The 11,040-nt window shown below is 41.7% G+C and overlaps 1 long non-coding RNA gene and 1 pseudogene across 1 annotated transcript; one reads left to right on the top strand and one right to left on the bottom strand.

Annotated features, from left to right (window-relative positions):
* Positions 1 to 5,570: 5,570 nt before the first annotated feature.
* Positions 5,571 to 7,914, top strand: LOC120737305 (annotated as a pseudogene).
* Positions 7,915 to 10,572: 2,658 nt separating this feature from the next.
* LOC120737304 lies at positions 10,573 to 11,030 on the bottom strand. The gene is made up of 2 exons (XR_005696722.1): positions 10,866 to 11,030; positions 10,573 to 10,764 (listed from the first exon to the last, which is right to left on the bottom strand). It is a non-coding gene; the product is annotated as an uncharacterized LOC120737304 (long non-coding RNA).
* Between the last annotated feature and the right edge of the window lie 10 nt (positions 11,031 to 11,040).

The raw sequence follows: 11,040 nt of genomic DNA, 5'->3' as shown, positions 1-11,040 counted from the left end.
TTTAGAGTAACACTGAAATAATTTGAGTTTTTAAGATAAAGAAGGAGGTTGGAGACATTTTTGAAAAAGTGTAGTCTATTCAATACTCTTTTCTAAAAATATTACATAGTCTGACTCAGATGGGCAATAGTGAAGTAGGAGCCTTTTATTGTTGATTAAAACACCGCAGCATTAGTGTCATGGCCAACTTAAATCAAACTAGAATCCACAAGTAAACCGATTTCAGCTGCAAACTGTTTTAAGAGTATTGTGGCTTCAGTCAACTAATGTTGATGTACTTGATTGACATTTTATGATTGACATTTAACTGTTCATCCACTGTCTAAAAAAAGCCATTTCCTTTAAGGCCACTCTTACACCCTCAGGAAAGGGCTAGGGGATGAGGGGATTAACAATGATAAGCTCAGGGGAGAGATAACGAGTCAACTATACTGTTATATCACTCCAACAAAGGATGTCAACAGACTAGAATCTGCTGAAAAGACAAGAAACGGTTAATCAAAGAAAAACTTCACTCTCACATAGGGCACTGGCTGCTCACTACTAGCTCAAACACAGCGCTAAACTCATCGTCAAATACGTCAAAGCACATCACTACACAAGCCTCTGCAGGCTGGGAAACAAACACCTAAGGTCACCACAGTACTGACACTGGCGTACACCGAGGAGCTCTCCAAAAGCTTGTATCCAGCTATACACTGGCTCCTCAGGAGAAATGGGCGGCAGCTGAACCTGTGGGAGCCTGCTAGGGTTATAACAGCCACCCTCACTTTAAGCCAGCTTTCTTCTGTTCATTATAAACAGGTTGAAAAAGCAGGCGGTGGCTGTGTTCACAGCCAGAGCTGTGAGCATGAGATGACCATATTAACGATGTCCCCACATATTACACAGATAAACAAGCAGTAAACACTGTCCTAAACCTCACTGTGCACAGCGATTACTTGCACATGCATTGGCCACAAGGTTTACAAATTTGGGCCATGTTTAACATGAGTATCTAATTTTAACAGTATACACCAATGAGGCTTAATATTATGATCACTGATAGGTGAAGTGAATAACACTGATTATTTCTTGTCCCACCTGTTAGTGGGTGGGATATATTATGGAGCAACTCAACATTTTGTAGTCAAAGTTTATGAGTTAGAAGCAGAAAAATGGGCGAGCACAGGGATTTGAGTGAGTCTGCAATATTAATAATATTAATATTGTGATGGCTGGATCATCTCCAAAACTGCAGCTCTTGTGGGGGGTTCCCGGCTTGCAGTAGTATCTATCAAAAGTGGTCCAAGGAAGGAGCAGTGGTGAACCAGCAACAGGGTCATGTGCAGCGCATGAGGCTGCATAGCTGCAGACCAGTCAGGGTGCCCGTGCTGACCTCTGTCCATTCATGAAAGCACCAAAAATGGGCACATGAGCATCAGAACTGAACCACGGAGCAACAGAAATACATGGCCTCTATAGCTGTGCCCTCTTTCAGCAAAGCAAACATGTTTCAGGACTGGTTTAAAGAGTACAACAACATGTTTAAGGTTGAGAAGCTCCGAGGCCCCACCTCGCAACTTCCAGAACTTAAAGGATCTGTTGCTAGAATCTTGTTGCAGATACAGCACACCTTCAGGGCTCCAGTGGAGTCCATGCTTCAGGGCTGTTTTGGTATCAAAAGGGGGACCTGTGGCCTGTGGTCATAATGTTATCCCCTGTTACGTTCCCCGGGGGGGTCTAGGCGTTAAGGGGGAAGCAACAAAAGTGACCGGGTCAGAAAAAGGAGACAGGGAGGCAAAACAGTTAAATAAAACCGTTTTATTGAAGTTATTCAACTAAAAGAGACGGACAAGCCGTTATCACCATAAAACACAAACAAAACTCAGGCGTTGGTCAAATAAAGCAAAAAGTCAAAAGGAAAGCGCAGCTCACTAGCTGGAAACCACAATACACAGCTCACTAGCTGGAAACCACAATACACAGCTCACTAGCTGGAAACCACAATACACAGCTCACTAGCTGGAAACCACAATACACAGCTCACTAGCTGGAAACCACAATACACAGCTCACTAGCTGGAAACCACACAAATGGCACTCTGGCCCAGAGCTCACCCTGCTCTGGGCTTAAATACCCTTAATTGCTGATGGGAGTCAGCTGTACAGGAGGGAAAGGTAGCACCTCAGGCAGGAGGTAGTGGGACACGCCCACACAGGCACCCTCAGGAGAGAGAGAGGCCCTGCTAGGGCCGTAACACCCCCTCCCATAAATGCAAACCCATGGTTTGTCAAATCACAATAACAAAAGGTGAGTCCATAGCCGTGTCAGGATGAAATGCAGGCTTTCCACCTACCAAACCGCGTAGCAACGGTTAGGCATTGCCCGCGGAAGTTGCCAACCCCATCTCAATGGGTTCAAAATACTTACTGAGGGTGGCCGCAGACCCTCAAAACAACGTCTCATGTGATAGCTAGGGCTTTTTTGAGCCATCACATGTGGAGAACACAGCAGGCAGTCAGAAGACCTTACTGTAACAGTTTTCAGACAATTGCTCCGGTCACGGGTACAGGCATGCTTGTTAGTCAGGGGTGCAGATCTGAGTGGTGGTGTTATACATGATCTGTCCACCTGCAGGTCATGTTGAGGAACGGGGACATTGTCAACCAGCAGCAGCTCAGGGTTAGTTGACCTCTCACACTGACTACATGACACGATTGAGCAATTATGCTCCAAGTGTAGCCTTTTACCAGGCCTGGCAACCTGGTCTGTTTGAGAACCACGACTAGCTTTTCTCAAAGCAGGCACTTTTTGCTTTGAGTCGGCTTTCCGTTTGAGGTTCAATTTCGAACAGTCAGCGATGAGGTGTCCAGGGTTGTGGCAGAAGAAACAAAGCTTCGTTTTGGGTCTCGAAACCACAACCTTTTCAGCCTTGTTAGCTGGCTCCCTCCTAGCTCTCCAAGATGTGTTACCGTGAGAAGGGATGTCACATTCCACCGTGTTTGTTTTATGAGTTAGGGTAAACTCATCTGCCAGTATGGCAGCCCGCTGTAAAGTGGAAACCCTTTGCTCACTTAAATAACAAGAAACAGACTCAGGAACCGAGTTTTTAAAATCTTCCACCAGCATAAGCTCACGTATGGACCCCACGTCGTTAACCTGGCTCGCAGCACACCACCTATCAAAGAGCTTTGCCTTCTCCCTAGCAAAGTCAAGGTAGGACTGACCCTGTGCCAACCCCAAACCTCGAAAGTTCTGCCTATAGGCTTCAGGTAGGAGATCATGGGCTTGGAGGACAGCACTTTTAAGCTTTTCATAAACTAAGCAGTCCTCCGTTGACAAAGCAGAACAAACCTCCTGAGCCTTACCTGTCAACTTACATAGTAACATCACGCACCACATGTCCTGAGGCCATTGCAGTGCGGTTGCTATGCGTTCAAAGGCGATAAAGAAGCTATGAACATTGGACTCACAGAAAACTGGAACCAGGTGGATGTTATTGCTCATAAACGAGCCTCTGGACACCTGTTCACCAACAGATGTAGGCCCAGTGCTCGTCAGCTCCAGCTGATTCAACTGGAACGCCATTCCAGCCTGGAAAAAAAAACCACCACCACACACGCACCTGTGCCAATTCTCACAGGCTAGCCAACAATTAATGGTAACCAAACAACTTTTTCTCCTTGACCAACTACCTTCTGCTACACACACCCATACAACACACGACCTACCCAGTTCCTGAGCACAACAAACTTGCCTACCTATCTTCTGGAGCGTGCTGGGCTCGAGGCAACTTGAAAGGCAGAACTTCAGCGACCGGGGCCCTGAATTGCCTACCCCCAACAGGGAACTAATCCCCGCCCAGGATTACTCCGAAAATAAAAAAGGCAAAACAACAAAAGAGTGCCCGAAGGAAGAACTTAAAACAAAGCTCAGCTGGACACTCACCTAACTAAACTGGGAAGTTGTGAATCTCTAAAAGGTGACAAAGTGAGATAATCAAAAAGAAAACCAAATCCAACACAGAACTCCCTTTTCAAATATCCCGGACGAGCCCCCACTTGTTACGTTCCCCGGGGGGGTCTAGGCGTTAAGGGGGAAGCAACAAAAGTGACCGGGTCAGAAAAAGGAGACAGGGAGGCAAAACAGTTAAATAAAACCGTTTTATTGAAGTTATTCAACTAAAAGAGACGGACAAGCCGTTATCACCATAAAACACAAACAAAACTCAGGCGTTGGTCAAATAAAGCAAAAAGTCAAAAGGAAAGCGCAGCTCACTAGCTGGAAACCACAATACACAGCTCACTAGCTGGAAACCACACAAATGGCACTCTGGCCCAGAGCTCACCCTGCTCTGGGCTTAAATACCCTTAATTGCTGATGGGAGTCAGCTGTACAGGAGGGAAAGGTAGCACCTCAGGCAGGAGGTAGTGGGACACGCCCACACAGGCACCCTCAGGAGAGAGAGAGGCCCTGCTAGGGCCGTAACATCCCCGATCGGTATCTGCATGAGTGTGTGTATACACTGTTACTGTAACTTGTTTATATGTAAACAAGGTTATAACTTTTCATCTTCCACTTTCACAGTTGCTAATCTTTTTGCAGTCATGATTAACATTGCTCATGTTGACTCATTGTGAATCATGTTGCTGCATCTGTGGGACACATAATTGAACTTTGGGAACATAATGGCTCCTTCCACACTAAAACTCTGTCTCGGTTATTTTTGTTTAAAAAAAAGAACCTCACTCCTCTCCACAGTGACGTCCTCCTAAACTTACATTACTCAGAAAATCTGCCAACATGTGCGTAGATGCTGAAGTCCAACGTAAATGGACTACACTCTGTTAATATCACTAATGGCACAGGAGGATGAGTGTACTTGAGTAGTATTTGCACAGACCTAATGGAAAAGCAGAGTGTGCTATGGTTAGCAGGTGTTTCTACATTTTGGGAGAAAAACAGCAATCAGACTGCGTGAATGTTGTTCTTCCAGCAATCTGAACTCTTAACTCTATAAATATGTTTAAACAACAAACAGAATCACGTATATCCTCCCTAACCACCAGCAAGATCTCAGATAGTGTTGACTGTTTGTCATAGTTGTTCTATGTTTGACAGTTTACGTTATTTCAGTGACTTTTCTATTTCAGGAAATCCATCCATCTTTTTAACTACTGGGTCATTAAGTAGGCTGAAGCCCATCCCAGCTGTCATTAGGCAAAGGGCGGGGTAGACCTCGGACAGGCCATAAAACAGGATTAATCTGGTACACTAGTCTCTTTCTTTCTTTAAAAAAACATCTGTGTCTGCAAACATTTGTGTTATCAGTTTCATTTGAGCCTGAATACATTTTGGATGAAATTTCTCAAGTTTTTAAAAATGAGAAATTAAACTGTTATTCTACTATGAGACCACACGGGGGCAGCCCTGCCTTATTATGTATTATTCTCTCTTACTAGACATGGTTAGGATGGCTTTTGTGTCAAACTAACCAAAGTAATGTTGTTGGTTAATGTTTTTGTGAACAGTGGTATTTCAAGTATGGTCCTGTTTTTTTCTCCATTACGGGAGTTTCACTGGTTAAACAATCAGTGAATTGAAAGATTGTTGAATGAATGAATAACCAATGAAATGAAAGGTTGCCTATGACTTGTTGGCTGATCGCTGACCTTCTCTACTCTCCCCACAGATTCGACAAATATTCAGCTAATGTGATGGTGGACAGCAAGCCGGTCAACCTGGGCCTCTGGGATACAGCTGGACAGGAAGATTGTGACAGGCTCCGCCCACTGTCCTAGCCACAGACGGTACAGACTCACACATGCACACACAGTAACTAATGGACATAAAGTTACACAGACAGAACTTATATAACATGTCAGCTAATTAAAACTGCAGCAGCTATTCTAATTCTTTGTCTCCTTGTCTCTCCATCCAGGATGTTTTCCTAATCTGCTTCTCCCTGGTTAGCCAGGCATCCTATGAGAACGTCAGAGCTAAGGTGAGTTTTGGCTGTTTTTTATGAGGCCTGTCTCTCAGCTGCCGAGGAACAAAATGTAAAAAAGAACAAACGGAACAAAAGCAGTAATTTATTATAGAGAAAAAAAATAGGTACTTGGATTACAAAATGGAGAAAAAGCCTAAACAGGTCTAATAATTGATGTGAATGAATGATTGATGCTGTGGGTGAAAGTTGGATGATGTATTTCTCTCATCTTTAATAGCTACAGCATATCATTAGTTTTTCATGCCTTCATCCACCTTTCTGTAACACCTGGCATCAGAACTTCATCTCCCTCCACCTTAGATTCTGTTTTTTGCCTCTAACACGTTCCTTGATTTTGCGTGTTCCCCCTTCTTGCCTCTTATTTAGTTTTCCTTTACTCTGTATTCTGCCAGTGGTACCCTGAGGTCCGTCACCACTGCCCCTCCACGCCCATCATCCTGGTTGGCACCAAGCTGGATCTGAGGGATGAAAAGGATACCATTGAGAAACTGAAGGACAAGAAGCTGGCGCCTATCACCTATCCACAGGGCCTAGCTCTGGCTAAGGAGATAGGTCAGTCATTCTTACTGTATTTGCTTGAAAAGCACTTTAAGATTTGAAGCTCTCCTCACCAGTGAAGATATGAAACTAGCAGATGAAGATGCTAGAGAACTTTCTAACCTGTCTGCCTCTGCAAATTTTTGTTATTCCCCTTATTTCCTGATATCACAGTAACAGTATAGTAGCTGTAGTTGAGTCATTCATGCTGTTTGAAAGTTGAACTTATTCTTCTCCACTACCAGCAAACCTTTCTTCTCTTACTTTGTCTTTGTAGTTCTTTCTCTTCTTTTATTAACGTATATGTGTCTTTGCATGTATAGATGCAGTCAAATACCTGGAGTGCTCAGCCTTGACCCAGCGTGGTCTGAAGACTGAGTTTGATGAGGCCATTCGTGCCGTCCTCTGCCCTCAGCCTGCCAAGGTCAAGAAGAAGCCCTGCTCGCTGCTGTAAACAGTACGACTGAATAAAACACAGAGGAAGAGGAGGAAGAGAGATTAGACGTTTGAGAGAAGAGAGAAACAAAGTTAACTCGCTCATTAAATCAACACATAAAGTAGAGTAGAGGTTTGAGGGCTTCTTTTCTTTTCTTTGAACATAAGTCTGAAGCTATTGTAGACGCTTATCACTAAGAGGTGATTCAGAAGTTTGTTCTTGCACATATAATGGACTTCTGTCCATTATTAAAGAGAAAAGAAAAGACATAAATGAACACAACACAAGACAGAACAGTTTCACATGCTTTGTACTCAATTTCATTTTTTTGCAGAGGAAAAATAAATTTGTCCTGAATATTGTTGGAGTAATTTTGTCCCACAGGCATCAATTTAACCCCATGATTTATGTGACCTTTGTTTTAGATTCTCACAGGAGCACAGAAGAAGAGAAAAGGACTGCAGACCCTGAAGAATATATGCAAATCTGCCATGTCTCTAATGTATATCTACAACTTTAAACTAAACAAAAAACAAAACAATGTATGGTGTGCAGGTTTGCTATTGTTTTAGAAATGCCAATGAGCTCTTCAGTCCAAATCCAGACGCTGCCCAGACAGGATTTCTTTGTAAAATATATCAGTTTAGAGATTATAGACCCTTTGAGTTTAAGTGTAAGTCTGAGAGCAGCATGCTGCCTTCATCTAAAGTACTGCCAACAATATATATGTGTTTTGTAAAACCTAAAATAAAAATAACTTTTGTAACTGAAATAAACAGTGTTTCAGTATGATTTGTTCACTGTGCTGTTTTCAGGGTGATGAATGTAAGGGGCAGAAATGGTCGTTTGTGAGGAAGCAAGCAACAAGCAAACTTGTGTCTGAATAAGATTTATTAACAAATGTATTATTTGTTGTGCTATTAAAATAAAAATAAAACATTTGATTGCACAAAAGATTCACATTATTTCTCCACAACATGTGACGTTTTGGATTGAATGCCTATACTCAGCTATGGGGGATATAAAATTCTCATTTTGATACAGCTGCTGATATCGCCTATACTCTATCCTTATTTACATATTGTGGAGAACAGCATCTTTTTCTTGTGGTAAGTTGAAAATGTTCATAATAATAATAATAATGGATTGGATTTATATAGCGCTTTTCAAGGCACCCAAAGCGCTTTACAATGCCACTATTCATTCACTCTCACATTCACACACTGGTGGAGGCAAGCTACAGTTCAGACTCAAACAGCACTTTCATGTTTAATCGGCTTTTTTTTGCCTTCATGTTTCATTATTTTTAATAATCCTGTAGATACTGACAGTTAACCATTTCACATGGTGCTCGTCTTCAGCTATTTGTTATTTAATTAATATAGTTTAATATACTATAATATAGATAACTATACAGACATACAGAGAGATCGTTTACTTTATTGATCTCCAGAATTTAAAGCATTAAATAATAAGCATTTAATATGTCATAACTATAAACATTCAGAAATTAACAAAAGTTGTTCAGCGTGGCGGATGGTCCATGACCCATGTTGATTTCTTGTCTACGTAATGACCCCATATTAGTTTTGTTACTGTCAGTATTCTGAAAATGACAAACTATAACAGTACAATACTAACTGGTAAGAGAAAATTTTGGGGGAAGGAAATATAATTCATCTAGAACTGTTATTATTATTATTATTATTATTATTATTATTATTATTATTATTATTTTACATAAATAACAACACTTAAAAATATTTTTATGATAATACATTATCACTATATTATCATTTGACCATATTCCATATATGAATTAATTTATTTTTCAGTATCCACTAGAGCGGTGGGTTATGGAGACTTTTGCAGAAAAGCAAGCAGAAAGGATGAATATGATGGAAAATTGGACACACACTGGACCATGCTCTGTCACATGGTCTGCCTGTCACTAACTTGGAGATCTGTGACTCTGTACTCTCAGATCACGTGCCTGTACTGCAGTTGAATATCGCACTGCCGCTTGGCTCTGTCGTGTTATTAACCCCTCCACTGCCGTGCAGTTTTCTGCTGCTTTTTATCAGCTCTGTGGCCCTTTTGACTTTGTCTCCTCCGATACAGAAGAGCTTAATTCCTGGTTTTATTCTTGCTGTCAAAACATCATGGGCTCTGTGGCTCCATTAAAAACCAGGCTGCCTAAGGCCAAACCTGAGCCTTGGGTTAATGTGAGCAGTCGTGCTGTTAAGAGGGAATGTCATCAAGCAGAATGCAGATGGAAGAAGGATAAACTGCAGGTGTCATTTCAAATTCTAAAAGACTGCTGCCATCGCTACCAGAACACTGTCGACGAGGCAAAAAGGGAATATTTTGCAAATATTATTTCTTCCAACTGTCATAACCACATGTGTTATTTAAAACCATTGATTATGTTCTTAATACTCCACTGAATGTCTGTTTGGAAGCTTCTCCTGATATGTGCAAGAATTTTCTGAACTTTTTTATTGAAAAGGTTGTCACCACCAGGGCTCTTATCACAGCTCCTGACTCTGACCCCTCTGTCTTTGTCCTGTGCACTGCTGTTTTTACTCAGTTTGAGCTTGTGACCCTCTCCACTTTAGAGGATGTGGTTCGTCATATTAAGCCCACCGTTCCCCCCTGCGGGATCCTTTCCCTCTATGTTTTTTGAAAGACATTTTTCCTAGTATAGGGCAGTCTGTCCTTGACATTATTTACAGCAGTTTGTCTTTTAGTGTGGTTCCTGAAAATTTTAAACATGCAGTAGTGCAGCTACTGTGTGAGAAACCTGGCTTTGATCACATAGTATTAGCTAATTATAGACCTATTTCCAAACTGCCTTTACTTTCCAAGGTTTTAGAGAAAATTGTTTTTTTGTCACCTGAAATATTTTCTAGATGATGATGGCATCCTTGAGGTTTTTCCATCAGGTTTTAAAACCCTTCATAGCACAGAATGTACATTGTTAAGGGTCCTAAATGACATCCTTCTGGTAGGTGATTCTGGAAACCACTTTGTTCTGGTCTTGCTTGACCTAACTGCTGCCGTTGACACAGTAGACCACAGTATTCTAATATCTCGCTTCACCTTTTGATTTGTAAACTCTTAATCAACAGCAAGCCTTTGCAACCCTTGGAGTGGCCACTGTGTCTCTCAAGACCTTTGAAGTTTTGTCCCGTGTCATACGCTTCGATCACAGGGAAACAAGGCAGAGCTGACAAGAAACTTGCGACAATAAGGGATTTGTGGGACAAGTGGGTACAGCGTTTACCCCTGCTGTACAATCCAGGCCCCCCTATCCACCAGCTCTACTCACCCTCCAGTGGGAACTCGCCTGCCATGTCCAATTTATTATCATTAACTGACAAATCTGATTTGTAAACCTCAAGTTATTCATTTGACACACACTTTTATCCACAGCAATGTACAGATGAGGTACAGTGTAAGCCAGCCGAGTATGTCCTTTACAGCTGATGCTATTGCAAATTGTACAGAGTATCTGAAATCATGGCTGAAACCACAGTCTAAACATGGTTCTCAATTTATAGTTAACTTATGCAGCTATAGAGTAGAAACTACCACACACCACACGTTTCTTTTTCGAGCTGATTTTTTATTTTGAATGTTTAGTTATTTTCATTTATTTGTTAATTTTTTCATTTATCCATTCAATGTAAGAACAGACCCTTAAGGAAACAGCTGGAAGCCCAGAAGCATAATCACACCCAGCAACATGTACAGCATATATATTTTTGTCATATATCACTCCACCACCAGAATCACCCTGAGAGAGAAAAATATAGTTTATATTACAATTTTAATCGAAAACGTAATTCAATATTACACAGCAGACATAAAGTAATGTTAGCAGCCATTCCAACTCACCTTACATTCATCCACATTAGCGTCGTGGTAGCACACCCTGTTTTCTCGTGGAGCGTCATATGGCAGCTTTGAATAACAGTTATCAGTTTCAATGTCATCACAGGGAACAACATGCATAAGTGCACACTGGAGATGATCTGGGAAAGAGCCTGGGTCTTTGTAAACTAAGAAAAGG

This window comes from Simochromis diagramma, unplaced genomic scaffold (assembly GCF_900408965.1).
Source record: "Simochromis diagramma unplaced genomic scaffold, fSimDia1.1 OVJJ01000211.1, whole genome shotgun sequence".
Classification (NCBI taxonomy): domain Eukaryota; kingdom Metazoa; phylum Chordata; class Actinopteri; order Cichliformes; family Cichlidae; genus Simochromis; species Simochromis diagramma.
This window is presented reverse-complemented; position numbering and strand designations above follow the sequence as displayed.